The sequence below is a fragment of the Leopardus geoffroyi genome, chromosome A3, assembly GCF_018350155.1.
Source record: "Leopardus geoffroyi isolate Oge1 chromosome A3, O.geoffroyi_Oge1_pat1.0, whole genome shotgun sequence".
Classification (NCBI taxonomy): Eukaryota; Metazoa; Chordata; class Mammalia; order Carnivora; family Felidae; genus Leopardus; species Leopardus geoffroyi.
Genome location: NC_059336.1, coordinates 35,144,539 through 35,159,779, shown reverse-complemented (window position 1 = coordinate 35,159,779; position 15,241 = coordinate 35,144,539). Strand labels below are relative to the sequence as shown.

The window sequence follows — 15,241 nt, the reverse complement described above, 5'->3', positions numbered from 1 at the left end:
TCCTTGTAGCTAATTTTGACTCCTCTTTGACACCTGATATCCAGTCTGTCACAAATCCAGATGGCTCTTCATTCAAAATATCCCAAATCTGATCACTCCTCACCAACCCTAGCCCACCTTAGTCTTGGTTCTAGGTGTGCTCACCTCCCTCCTGGACTTTTGCGAATTCCCTCCCGTTTCCCCCTCCTGGCTGTGTCCCTAATCCATTTATTCTCATCATGGCAACCAGAAAAGTCTTGTTAAGATGAAAGAACTGGGGCGACTGGGTGGTTCAGTCAGTTAAGCATCCAACTCCTGATTTTGGCTCAGGTCATGATCTCACAGTTCGTGGGTTCGAGCCCCACATCAGGCTCTGTGCTATCAGCATGGACCCTGCTTGGGATGCCCTCCCCTGCTCCCTTTCTCCCCAAAATAAATAAGCTTTCAAAAATAAGTAAAACAAAAGAACTCTTCCAAATAACTAAGTTCCTTACTTTGGTCTAAAGCATTGGTTCTCAACTCAGGTGTGACTTTGCACCTCAGAGGACATTTGACAACGTCTGGAGACCTTTTTAGTTATCATCCTTGGAGGGCGGGGGTACGCCACTAGAATCTAACAGGTCGAGTCCAGGGATGCTATTGAACAGTCTGCAGTGCACAGGACAGCACCCACAATGAATTATCCAGCTCAGAATGTCAGTAGTGAAGTGGACAAACAGGGCACTGAAGTGGTCTCAATTCCCTCCACCGGCACCAATACAGGTAATCCCCTTCCCCCACACCCCCTACCACAGAGCTGTATCCTTGCCATTCCTGCACTAGATGAGCCACTCCCACACACAGCCACTGTTCCCTCTGCCTAGAATGTTCTTCCTATAGATATCCTCAGGGCTCATTATTCTACTGCCTTCAGGCCTCCACCAATCATCTTGTTTTAATTTGCAGCTCCCCTCACTCCCGCTCAGCACTGTCCTCCCCCTCTTCTCCACAGCACATACTATCCAGCACACCTGTCATTGTACTTCGGGTTTTTTTTTGCCACCTTCTACCTCCTGGAGTGCAAGGCTTCTTGAAGGTGGGAACTTTTGACTGATTTATCCATATTAGGTACTTGGCACATAGTAGGCACTCAAATATTTGCTGAAATGAATGACTGGATGTATGGATATTACCCAGTAGAGGTACTGCATCTTGGCTGAGAGATAGCTTCTAGTCTGCGTGGGGAAAAGTATGTATTTAGATTTATTACCAAGGCTGTATTCATAACCCATTTTGTATGAAAACAGAGCTTTAAGAATAATTCCCAAATGGACTCCCTAATGCTATCATGACAAAGGCACGGAAGGTAATAAAGGGAGCCTAGCTCATCTACCTTGAAACTTCCTTCAGTCACAATAGACAGATATGAAGGATTAAATTGCTAGTTGGGGTCTATGGCAACTGTAGTTCTCCAAATTAAACATCAGTGCATGTTGTTGGAAAAATACAATTACATTTATGGAAGATAAAGGGACCGAAAATTTATACATCAGGACAGTTCCAGAAATCCCAGCATGAACAATGTTTTTATGTTCAGTATACTATCTCCAATCAGTAACATTCCAAGATTCCATGAAATACTTACCAAATACAGCAAGGCATTACACACGGGGCCAGACGGAATCGAGCACACACAGTCCTTGCCCTCAGAGGGTCTCCAGTCTGGAATGGAAGTTAAGACAGTTGCGTTGTTGGACTGAAGCACACCATGACCACAGTAGGCTGCTACTTTGGGCGTTATTAGAGAAACACAAAATGTAATGGGGACCTCCAGAAAGGGGGTGGGCGGGAAGCAAGGAACATGTGGAGTGGAAGGTGGCCCTGATGTTTCCTGGAGGGTGAGCACACCCACACAGGCATGCCTGTGTCTTTGAAGTGGCAAGTTTCCCATTTGGTGGGAACACAGGCCACCTGTAAGGAAGTGGCAGGAAGTAAAGGGTCACTGAGGCCAGAGCACAGAAGGCTGAAGACCTGAGGGCAACTGGCTCCTGTCCACTTTGAAAGGACCAGCAGATGGCTAAAACAGCAAGCTCAGAGGCAGCTGTGATGGCTTCATTTCCTGGGTTTCCCTGTACTTTCCCAGGAGGCAGCCTAGCTGGAGGGGAAGGAACTGACCTACATACGTGGGTTGGTAAAGGAAGCTGAAGATAACTAAATACTCCTAGCTGGACATAGAAGGAACCTGGCAGAGAGAAAAGACAGCGGGTCTGTGCAAAGAGGGCCTGGACCATCCCACGGAAAGCGGGAGAGAAGCAGCTATTAAACCACCCAAGTCTTCCCACACCCAGGAGGCACAAATAGGAAGGGGAAAAAGTGAGTTCACATGACACCATGACCTCGGGGACTATTCAAGCCATTTTATAAAATTACAATATCCAACGTTTTTATTCAGTTTATCAGTTGGTTTCAGAGAAGTAGAATCAAAGGTGTGGGATTATTTTCCACAGATGTTAGAACAGTCCCTTCCCGAAAAGAGCCTCACCCCAATCAAAACCTCTAGAAACCAAATGGAAATTCCTAGATTGTGTTGGCAGAGGCTAATCTCTCATTAACAGAGTAATCAAGAATGGGTTAGAACAAATACTATTTTTTTTTAAACTTTCTTTTGACCCATCTCATTACTGGATATGTAAAATACAAAGTCTGAAGCGAAAACAATATGAAATGGCTTTAAGATCTGTTAAATCGGATTTTTAAAAAGAAGTACTCATAGTGAAGGGATGAGAAGGGCCCATCCATCACCCTGTGCGAGCATTCATTTATTTGACAGATGTTTACTGAACCTCTGGTGGGGGTCAGGCTGAGCTATCAAGATCCTAAGGCCACTTCACTGAACAAAATCTGCCCCCAGGGTGGCACATACGTTCTAGAGAAGGGAGAGAAAGTAAACACTAAACCCAATAAATAGTTAAATTATGCAATCTGAAAAATGCAAAGTGCTATGGAAGAAAGAAAGGTAGAGAACAGGATGGAGGTTAATAAGAAGGTACATAGGGGTGCCTGGGTGGCTTAGTCGGTTAAGTCTCTGACTTTAGCTCAGGTCATGATCTCATGGATCCTCGGTTTGAACCCCACTTCAGGCTCTGTGCTGACAGCTCGGAGCCTGGAGCCTGCTTCGGATTCTGTGTCTCCCTCTCTCTGCTCCTCCCCCACTCATGCTCTCTCTCAAAAATAAACATTAAAAAATAAATTAAGAAAAAATAAGAAGGTACGTAGACTTGAAGGAGGTGAAGGAATTAGCGAAGGAGATGAGAGGGGAAGGAAGCCCATTAGTGACAGAGTAGCAGCCAACACAAAGACCCTCCAATGAGGGCATGCCTGTGTGTTCAAGGAATAGCCTGGAGGCCAGTGTGGCTGAGCTGAGGGTGCTAGGGATGAGGTAATGGTGATGACAAGAGGTCAGACCATGCAGGCCTAGGAGGCCATGGTCAAGATCCTGACTTGTACTAGGAATAAGAGGAAGACTCATTGGAGGATGCTAGGAAGAGGGGGACTGGGTCTGACATATACTTAACAGGTCACTCTGGCTAAGGTGAGAACAGATCAGCATGAGTGGGGATGCAGGAAGTGAGCCTGGAAGAAGAGAGGCCAGTCATCCAGGTGAAGGAGAATAAGGCCCAAACCAGGGTGACAGCAATGGAAATGGTATTTAAAAAAAAAAAAGGTACATTTGGAAGGTAAAGCAGACAGCATTCAACAACAGACAACATACTACATGTGGATTAGAGAAAGGAAGGAGTGAAGGATGATTCTAGGAGCAAGACTGAGTAACACGCCCTTGTTAAATTTCAGCATAAATACCCCCAAAATCTCTTGACAAGGTTGCCATTCAAACTCTAGGTTTCCATTTAGCACCTGCTATTTATTTAATAAGGGATTCCAGTCCAGGAAGTGTGTAGTCACAGAAGCAAAGTATTTATGGTCAGCAAGTTTCACCTACATATGGCTCTGTTCCAACAGAGAAACGAGAGTGGTCTGTACTAGAGTAAGCATTACATAAATTAACACATGTGACCACCAAGGTACTGTTTCTGCTAATAAAGGCAAGCACATACAAGCATGTGTCATGTGTATGCAATAATTCAGAAAAGTGCCTTACAGCCCATAAAGCAGCCCATGATGGCAATGTTTTTTTTTGAAACAGGATAACCCTCAAATGCTTTCTTTTGATACTAAATTTCAAAACAACATAAAACCCACAATCTTAGTAAGGTCACCAATCTGAATTATTTTTTAGAATTAAAACTACGGATGGCTTCCCAAACACAGCACATTCATCAAGGACATCACGACATGGTATCCACCACACCGGGAGTGTTTCACCTAGAACTTCAAAGGAAGTGCTTTCTAAGGTGAAGAAAGCATCTCTCTCTCTCTCTCTCTCTCTCTCTCTCTCTCTCTCTCTCACACACACACACACACACACACACACACACACACCCCCTGAGGCTCATTCTGAGCCAAATAAGGCAATATACCCAAGTAGGAAAGACTGAACTGAAATAAAGAAGTCTGATCCCTTTTCCATTGTTTGCCCATTGCTACAGTATCAATGTGAACATCCATGACCAAGGATTGCCCTCAAAATCCTCACAGTAGGTGTTGGGAGTTTGAGTCATGGTGTGGAAAAGGATGCCTTCTACCATCAATGTCATCCCTTCGTTGAAAGTTCCCATCTTCTAGTACATTCCAGCTGCATCAGAGGTTTGAAATTAACTTTGTCCCTTTTAAAACCCAGGAAAAGAAAAATCTGAATGGGCAAAAATTACAGAGCAGGGAGGGGTCGAAGCAGACTGTTTGGTTTATTAATACATTCGCTACAGAGTAATAGCTTCATAGATTAATCTACATGTGTCTAGAAAGACCAAGGGCATAAATATATTAGGATGAGTCATATGAAATTATTACTCAGTCATTTTGATCAACAAAAATATCAATTTCATGTGGCTCAGCCTAAGACTCACCAGTGATAGATCAAGATGTCCAATTCAAAATTAAGATAATGTTTCTTGGGGCGCCTGGGTGGCGCAGTCGGTTAAGCGTCCGACTTCAGCCAGGTCACAATCTCGCGGTCCGTGAGTTCGAGCTCCGCGTCGGGCTCTGGGCTGATGGCTCAGAGCCTGGAGCCTGTTTCCGATTCTGTGTCTCCCTCTCTCTCTGCCCCTCCCCCATTCATGCTCTGTCTCTCTCTGTCCCAAAAATAAATAAACGTTGAAAAAAAAAATTAAAAAAAAAATTAAGATAATGTTTCTCTAAAGTGCACATGAAGAAAGTGAGATTCCATTTTCCCTAATTTGCATACAACTTTAAACATTTACATATAGTATTTCCAAAAACCATAGAAAACATTACAAACATTATCCATCATTGTCCAATTGCAATTACAAACAAGAAAGCTTAAAAATAATCATTTAGACTAGACCAGCATTCTTATCAAAATAAATATCTCCAGTTTGATGGTCCCTTTTGCTACTGCTCCAAAACTTAACTTTAAAAATCTGGCAGAAGGGCACCTGGGTGGCTCAGTTGGTTAAGCATCTGACTTCAGCTCAGGTCATGATCTCACAGTTCATGAGTTTGAGCCCCGTGTCAGGCTCTGTGCTGACAGCTCAAAGCCTGGAGCCTGCTTCAGATTCTGTGTCTCCCTTTCTCTCTCTCTCTGCCCCTCCCCAGCTTGCACTCTGTCTCTCAAACACACACTCAAACACACACACACCAGAAAAAAATCTGGAAGAGCTTTCTCTTACCTTACCTGTGGTCATGGGAAAGAATTTATACCTCCTCTGGGATATCACAGCCCATGCTACCTGTTCTACCTTATTTTAGAGTTGCCTCCCTGATCTTATTCTGGAGGGGCCCCACCAGTCCCTTCATTTTTCTATCCCTCACAACACTAACTGAAGGAAAGAAATGTGGCCAAGAAAACTTCCTGCCACTGCATCGTCAGAGATGGGCTCCATGAGCCAATCTGGAGTCACCCCATCAAACTCAGGGGCATCCTGGTCAAGGCACAAATAACATAGCATATTTTCATGGAATGGGCGAGTCCCCAGCCTCACTGCGCTGTAAGAGGTACTTAGACTGGCAAATAGAAACCACCTGTGTTTGAACAACAACCTCCAGGGGCAGGAGGGGTTCTGAACCCTATTCTCACTGCAGTTTAATAGACACACAGATTCATCTTGGTTTTGCTGTGAGGCAGAGAAGCAGTTTGACTCCCTGGCCCCTGAGGAATGAGGTGATGGGTTCTGATGTCCCCACGGAGTGAAAGCTTCAAGTCTCAGTAAACATACTCTTCCTTATTAATACAATTTGAAATGAGCAATTACATGTGACTCAGACTGAGTCCCATTTTTCTTTCCCTTCACATGTACCCTCAAACTGTTCCCCCCAACCATGCCTCAGAGCAGAGACAGGACTCAGGGGAGATGGCAGGGTGGGAAGAAGTACACAGGTCAGCCCCTTATGGCCTGCCAGCAAAGGGCAGCGATTTCAGTCCCAGGTGACCAACTGGTCCTGCTTTGAAAACTGAAAACCCCAGTCCCAATCCCTCAAAAACCTCATTTCATGGGGTATGACAGGCCAACTCCATTGTCTGTTCATCTCAACCTCAGCCAGAAGCTTCCTGTCACTGGTTATTAGAGTCAAGTCGGTAAACCGCCCAAGTATGTACTCAATAAATACCACAAACACATCTTCTGTAATAACCCACGGGGTGCAGAGGTACAATCTGAGGGTAGACTCACGGATGACTGAGTAAGTTCCCACCAGCCTTCACTTTTAGACAAAAAAGGAAAAACAAGCCTCCCTTAAGTACTTCTGCAGGACCTAATGTTGTTTCCAGACCAGCCAGCTTTAAAGAGTTTCTTAACTGTTAGAGTCCCAAGTGACTGATATCAGAAGGATGAGAAAGAACCTTTAACCCATTACTTTCATGCAGTGAGCTCCAAGCATGGTGCCCAAAGCTGAATGGCATTTAAAGAAATAGCTCTTCGACCAGTTATTGCTGTAAATCACTCCCACTTATGATCGATTCATTCAAACAAAATGTGTTTGTTGAACATTTACCCTGGGCCAGGCTAGAAGGGAGATGCTATGAAAAAAGAACAAAACAAAGGCACCCCACACATGCCCCTCACCATTTTCAGGACTGTTCTTTAAAAAAAAAGGGGGGGGGGCACCTGGGTGGCTCAGTCGGTTGAGCCTCCGACTTCGGCTCAGGTCACGATCTCACGCCCTGTGAGTTCGAGCCCTGTGTCGGGCTCTGTGCTGACAGCTCAGAGCCTGGAGCCTGTTTCAGATTCTGTGTCTCCTTCTCTCTCTGACCCTCCCCTATTCATGCTCTGTCTCTATCTCAAAAATAAATAAACATTAAAAAAAATTTTTTTAATAAAAAAAAAGTCAGTGACTTATTCTGCTTTTCTTTTCTTCAAAATCACTTCAGGATATGGGCTCAAGATCTGAAAGTAATTCCCAAGTCCCACTACTATTAATATTAACCTCCTTCCTATAGCAACAAAAAACCCCCAAAATGGCTATCCTTTTTGGATAGTGTATTAGTGTTATGCTTTAAAAAAAAAATTACAGAACAATCTGTCTCATTTTCTTGTTCTACTGAGATGGTTATAGACTGAATGTTTGGGTTCCCTACAATTCATATGCTGAAGTCCTAGTCCCCAAGATGATGGTATTTCGAAGTGGGACTTTTGGGAGAGAGTCAGGGTTAGATTAGGTCATGAGGCTAGGGCCTCCTAATGGGATTAGTGACCTTATAAAGAAGAAACACAAGATCTGTTCCTCCCCACATGATATGGGAGGCCATATGAAGATACAGAGAGAAGATGGCTGTGTACAAACCAGGAAGAGGAACATTATCAGACATTGAACCTGCCAGCACCTTGGTCTTGGACTTCCCAAACTCCAGAAGGATATGAAATGTTTGTTGTTTAAGCCACCCAATCTATCTTTTTAAAACAGCCAGAAATGACTAAAACAGAGACCCAGAAAGTGTAGGGGAAAACATATTACTAAACAGTCTTCAAGGAAACATTTTTGATGGTGGTACACCTTGAATAGTGATTGGCAGAGCAAGAGAAGACAAGGCTTACCACGGAGTCCCCTATGACCAATGCCCTATGACACTGTAAGTCTGTTTAGAGACATTAAGTGGATCTTTCTCCTGCAGCCACATCTTTTGAGAGAGCATGCGAACACATGCACGTGTGCACACACACACACAGGGGAGGGGCAGAGAGAGGAGGAGAGAGAGAATCTCAGGGAGGCTCCACACTGTCAGCACAGAGCCCAATTCGGGGCTCGATCTCACAAATGAAGAGATCATGACTGGAGCCAAAACCAAGAATCAGGCAATTAACCTACTAAGCTACCCAAGTGCCCCTCTCATGGCCTCATGTTGATCAGCTATTCAAAGTCTGGTCAAGGTCATAATTTCCAAAGAACTTTTCCCAGCAACACAATCAGGCACAAACATACAGGCCTTGCAGCTTAAGGGGTTCATTCATGGTGGACTTAACCACTTCAAGTCTCACCACAGCATTTGGCAAGCCCAGGTCTGGACAACAAGTTCAAAGACATTTGTTCAATTATTGCTCAAGTGCTTAGATAACTATTAAACAAAGTTTTCCAGGGTACAAGAGCAAAAGCTAATCCAGATGGAATCACATTACAGACTCCCTGTCAATGAGATAATTGTTAGGAAATCTATGGCCCTTTTTTCCCCTGCAGAATCTGCATCTGGGAGTCCTTGAATGGGTGAGGATGGGTATGAATGGGATCTTCAGCCAGGGGAGTTGACAACAATGAAGTAGGACCCTCATGTCCCCAGTGACTGCAGTCCACCCCTCAGACTAGCAAGAGTGTCCATCTCTGTGTTCAAGACAGACGTTGTATTAGACATTCTACCTTTTCAAAACCTTGTGTAGAATGGGATTTTCGGTCAGAGCAGTACTCATGCTAAACAGGGATAAGGCAAGGGGTGGCCCTAAAGGACGGACTTTGGTGTGCATTCTTCCCCACAGCTATCCTCTACAATCTGATCCTATCCTATACCTAACAAATTGCCCCACTTGGGGAATTCAGACCATAGCATCAGCTTTATAAGGCAACAGTTCTCTGTCAAGTGGTAGATTCTCCTTATGATACTGAAAATCTCTGAACAAGGAATACCAGTGCTCATGAAGGGGAACACTTTCGACACCTCCCCCAGATCATGTGATGGAATAATCCACAATGATGTCAACACACAGATTTTCATGATGGTGGGTATGTGGCCCCTTAGCTAGTTAGGACAACACAGGTTTCTGTTCAGAATCTTATGTTTCACTTACCTTGATGTAAAAGGAGTGATTTCAACACAAAAATTCCAGGGCCCATGTTGATTAATGTCTAACATTTAGGAATACTACATTTCTAAACAAGGCACTGGAGGCCCACACTCAGATTTTATAATGAATGTTATGTTCCTATGTTCCCCAATAACTCTTGTATGTACTTCTCCCTCTTTTCCTCATGTTCAACGAGAGTAGACTATACTGGGTAGGGAAGTGTTCTGTTTTATCTAAGGCAAAGATCTTCAAAATTTTCAAGGTGAAGGGAACCTGAGGTTATCCATGCCAAATCCTAATTTCGAGGAAGATGACAAAGTATAGAACACTGAAAACAAGAAAGCTTCAAATAAAGTGCTCCTTCATAACTCTGTTTTCTCCTTTGCTAAAGCAAGCATGTACATCAAGAGACTAGATGCCCACAGCCCTAGACTGCTAACCTTTGGCACATCTAATTCAGGATCTACTGAAGAAATATGCATTCCTCAGTGGAAAACCTGGGCAAACCAGCTGCATTTGTTTTCTATTACTCCCATAATGAAAAGCACAAACCTAGTGGCTTAAAACACAAATCTGTTATCTTAAAGCCAGAAGTGTCACAGAGGTCTCACTGAGCTAAAATCAAGGTGCCCACAGGGCTGTGTTCCTTTCTGGAGGGCCTAGGGGAAAAATCTGTTTCCTTACTATTCCCAGCAACTAGAGGCCATGCACATTTCTTGGTTCCTGGCTCCCTTCCTCCATCTTCAAAGCCAGCAATCCTAAATCAAGTCCAAGTTCCTTTCATACTTTGGATTTCTCCTGCCATGTCTTCTAACATTCCAGTTCACTCTCTTGCTCTCATTCATGTTCTTATTCTGACAACAATCAGTTAAGGTTCTCTGCTTTCAAGGACTAATGATGAGATTGTGACCACCTGTATTATCCAGGCTAATCCAGCCATCAAGGTGGTCCTTAACCTTGATCACATCTGCAACACCCTTTTTGCTAAGGTAAAATTTACAAATTCTAGAAATTAAGACTCAGACATCTTGGTGGGGGGGGGGGCACTACTCTGCCTACCATATCTGCCCACCCTTCTGACTCTCATCATTAAATGGACCCATAATCTATCTGATGACCAGGTCAGAAACCTAAAGGGCATGCCTAACTTAATCCCACCAATTTATATTCCACATGCAGTTAGTAGCTAAATTCTATGGACTCCGAATCCTGGGTCATGTACTGGTGCCCACTCTCTATACACTCTGCTGTGCCCAAGATTGGGATTTCCCCGGGGGCGCCTGGGTGGCTCAGTTGGTTAAGCATCTGACTTCAGCTCAGGTCATGATCTCACAGTTCGTGAGTTCGAGCCCCGCGTCAGGCTCTGTGCTGACAGCTCAGAGCCCGGAGCCTGCTTCGGATTCTGTGTCTCCCTCCCTCTCTGCCCCTCCCTTGCTCATGCTCTGTCTCTGTCTCAAAAATAAAAAATAAAAAATAAAAAATAAATTAAAAAGGTTGGGATTTCCCCTGAATTCTTTACCTCTTTTTCTTCTGCCACAAACCTCAATTTGGTTTTCACTTAACTACACTGTCCTTCTAAGGCTATGTGCTTCAGGGCAAGGTGTGCTCCAGCCCCAGGTCCAGGATATAAGTCTTGATTGGTCTAAGCTATTCATGGTGGCCCCTAAGACCTTTGCCATTTTTTGACACAAGCATAACATAGAAACCGTAATTCATGGAGTTAACCAACACAGATGTCACTCTACCTTGAGATTTCTTGTTAGGGAACATAATTACTTTGTTATTTGAGCCAAACTGAAGTTTCTTTGCTGTGAGAAACATTCTAAATGGTACATCACTCATTGAAATTCTGTTAAATCCTACTCATTATTTTATTGCTCCTAGTCTCTCATCACCTCCAACCTTTGAGATGCACCCTCCCCATCGTCTACTTAGAAGAATACCTCTTCATAGCCATCAATCTTGTCAGGTGTTCCCCTATTCAAAATGTTTCAGTGATATCCCATTACCCATAACATTGGTTCTCAAAAATCTGTACTTCTATCCCTCTAGAACAGCCTAGAAATAACTATGCAACTAAAAGTCAATTTTAAGTTAATACCTTAATTTTTTTCATCGTATAATCAAAAGAGTTAACAATGCAATTACAGCAATGGATGTTGTAAGTGTCGACTTTTAAGTAAAACAGCTATTATATCACTCAAAGCCATAAGAATCTAAATCCTATAGTGAATTGGTACTTATCAATAAAAGGTTATTTAGGGGCGCCTGGGTGGCTCAGTCGGTTAAGCGGCCGACTTCAGCTCAGGTCACGATCTCGCGGTCCATGAGTTCGAGCCCCGCGTAGGGCTCTGGGCTGATGGTTCAGAGTCTGGAGCCTGCTTCCGATTCTGTGACTCCCTCTCTCTCTGCCCCTCCCCCGTTCATGCTCTGTCTCTCTCTGTCTCAAAAATAAATAAAAAACATTAAAAAAAAAAGGTTATTTAAAAATAAGTTCTTTAACATTCACGTTTTATCATTTCCTTTTCACATTTCCATTCTACTTCTGCAAGTTTTATCCTAATGAATTGATCTTTATTCCAAGTATTTTATTGACTGAACTATTTGTTATACATCCCTACATCCACCAAAAATAGGCCTATCATTTAGAATTTTAAGTTTTGGGTTAATTTGAATTTAGCCCCTATGAATGAAGTAATTTCTTCGGAGTTATACAGTTACCAGTAAACAGCTGAAAAAAAATCACATAAATATTACAACATTTTGGTCAATAATTATTAAATATAAAGAGTAGGGGCGCCTGGGTGGCGCAGTCGGTTAAGCGTCCGACTTCAGCCAGGTCACGATCTCGCGGTCCGTGAGTTCGAGCCCCGCATCAGGCTCTGGGCTGATGGCTCAGAGCCTGGAGCCTGTTTCTGATTCTGTGTCTCCCTCTCTCTCTGCCCCTCCCCCGTTCATGCTCTGTCTCTCTCTGTCCCAAAAATAAATAAACGTTGAAAAAAAAATTTAAATATAAAGAGTAAAACTGGACTTGAAATGTACCTCTTGACATGATACATAGAGCTTTAAAAAATTAACTCACACATCCATGGGCAAATATCCCCTAATGCTAAGATAACAAAGGTATAGCATCAATTTTATTCCAATTTTTATTTCTATACACAAATGCTGATAAATCCTTTTAGCCTAAATAAGTAGAGGAGTGTAGAAGAGTATCTGCAGCCACAGCACTGAAATCTCTAAACTCCTTTGGAGCTTCAAGCCAAAGACTGCGGTCCATCATCAAATTCGTTTTTCTAAGTTTTTATTTATTTTGAGAGAAAGTGTGTGAGAGGGAGGGACAGACAGAGAGAGAGCAAGAGAGAGAATTCCAAGAAGGTTATGCTCTATAAGGTCAGAGCCCGATGCGGGGCTTGATCTCACAAACCCATGAGACTATGACCTGAGCTAAAACCAAGAGTCAGATGTTCAACCAACTGAGCCACTCAGGTGCCCCAAAGTTTATTTTTAATTACCCATCAACTGATGAATAGGTCTTGAATTCTGCATAAGCAAAGCACCCTCAGGGTCAGTACTTGGGATGTTTCACATTACAGGACTACATACCATATTAAAATTCCAGGAAGACAAGAGGAATGCCTTCCTTCAGTAAAAAGGGAGAAAAGAAAGCAAATGCATTCTAAGGAAGATCGACTTTAGCAAAGAGCACATATGAAGTTAAAACCTCGACAGCTATTCCCTTAAGAGTCTCTGAGCCCTTGCATGTATCCCAACAGAATATATTTATGCCCAAAGGTATACCTAAAGTCTTTTGGAAAATGGCAGACCAGTGGGGAAAAAAGTCAAAGTGTCCCTGTATAGAAAACACAGATTTGATGTAGGCTCAAGTCCCATCGCCCACCTCAATCTCTCTACACCCGTTTGAGAAATTGCATTACGTATGCTGGGTCTGAGTTTGCTTTTGAGAGGAACATGTGTCACAAAGACTTCCTTCCTTTACTACACTTTGACCTCTAGCCTGCTATTTTAGACCCAAGAGATGAGTCACTGAAATTTATACCGGCACCTTGCCCCTGGCTCAGGCCGTTTCCAGGGACTCTGCTCACTGTGGGACATAAATTAACAGCAGCAGCTTAACTAGCCATCATACCTTTAGGACGCAATCCTGTGTAATCTGACCACCCCACCATTATTTTTTATTCCCACCCTCTAGGAACAGTATTCAACAATACCAGCATTTCACACATACAGATGAAATTCATTTTACTACTCTATTCTTCTGTTCCACTGCTAACTGCTCTTCCTGAAGCTTTCCTCAATTTTCTCCTCTCCACCTCAGCTACAGAATGAGTCACCGTCTTCCCTTTTAGCATGCTGCTTTTACTTCTGTTGGATATTCTGCACATTCTTCTCGGTGTCATGACGACATGTGTGTAAATCTAGTCTCCTTGTCTCCACGGCGGCTGCATCCATTCATTCCATCCTCATTTGACCCCTGGGTCCTGAACATGCCTCCTTGAGAATTTTTTCCCTGCTGCCAGTCTATTCCTCCTGTTCCCTGCAGGATCATTCTTCCTCAGTTTCCTTCATCTGCACCCCATTGCCCACTGTGTATCTACTAGGTTCTTGCACCTTGCATCACGCAGTACTGGAGGCTTCAGCTATACCCAACTAAACGAATACCACACTCATAGAACATTTACCTTTTCCCAAGTCGGAGGGGAAAAAAATAACAATTTTCTTGTGTTAGGGTTGCTATTCTCTTTCTGAAGTTTGCCACTTGGCTGTTAGTAATAGCCAGAAAATGATAAAAGTAAATACATATTAAGGGAAAGACACAGAAATCACTTACACGTAGTGTAACGGTTTGTGTATATGCTCATGGGTTAGAATTTTATGTTCTATAGAAAGATCTTATATTTACTAGCAAAATTGGTGTTCTTCATACAATAAAACCGATCCATATTTCTCTGCACATTTATGCACACAGGCAGTTATACACACGTGTGTAATGGGAATATATACACATTAGATATCAACACGGAATTTCTATCTGTCTGGTATCACAGCACATCAAAGAAGCTCAGTGGAAACTCTGAGGCATTGCTGGTGGGCATGTCAAATAGTTCAACCCTTTGGGAAGCCAGTTTCTTATGCAGCTGAACGTGCACAGGGCCTAGTCATTCCATCCTTTCATTTGTAAGAAATCCTAGAAAAAGCATAAAGACGACCAAAGCAAAAAAGACAAAAAATCAAAAAAGACTAGTGGTTGCCTGAAATCAAGTGGTTGGGAGGGATGGGTTCCAAAAGGGCTTGAACAAGTTTTCTGTATGACTGTGGTCATGGTTACACTGCTATACACATTTGTCAAGACTCCTTGAAATGCAAAATGGACACTAATAATGGATGCACACTATTGCATGTGAATTATAGTTCAATATAATTAAGTGGCCCCATGGACTTTTCACCACATTTGGAGATAAGCCTATGGATGACCTGATTTGCCATAAACACATGCTTATGTGGTAGATATAAATTTTACTTTGAAGGGCTTTGCAGAAGCAGCAAGGGGAGAGAGAGTTTCTCTTTCCATATGCAATAACTTGGTGATTCATTTTAAAGATTTCAAGGAGTTGAAACATTAACACTTATGATAACTGTCACATTTTTAAAGATGGGAAGTAGGGCTATCAGAGATAGGAACAAATCAGGGGGTTCCAGGAATGAGAGTTGTGTTTACTTTGATACCCCTTAAGCTTTACGCCCTGTAGGTAGGTGCTCCAAGTAAGAACTATTTCTTCCTGATGCCAACCCACAGATTACTAATTCCAAGGCAAAATAAAGGGACTTTGGATGGTGTACTGAAATTGTAAATATTC

The 15,241-nt window shown here is 43.0% G+C and overlaps 1 protein-coding gene across 13 annotated transcripts in view; it reads right to left on the bottom strand.

The window, feature by feature from the left end:
* The window catches only part of PLCB4 (phospholipase C beta 4), a 424,518-nt gene that overhangs the window by 286,890 nt on the left and 122,387 nt on the right, over positions 1 to 15,241 (bottom strand). For 9 of the 13 annotated variants that reach the window (XM_045445295.1, XM_045445285.1, XM_045445299.1 and 6 more), the window contains one exon: positions 1,604 to 1,680. The exons of the other annotated variants lie outside the window; for them this stretch is intronic. The gene's annotated coding sequence lies outside the window, so the exon portion shown is untranslated. The remainder of the gene's footprint in view (positions 1 to 1,603; positions 1,681 to 15,241) is intronic. 13 annotated transcript variants of the gene reach the window in all.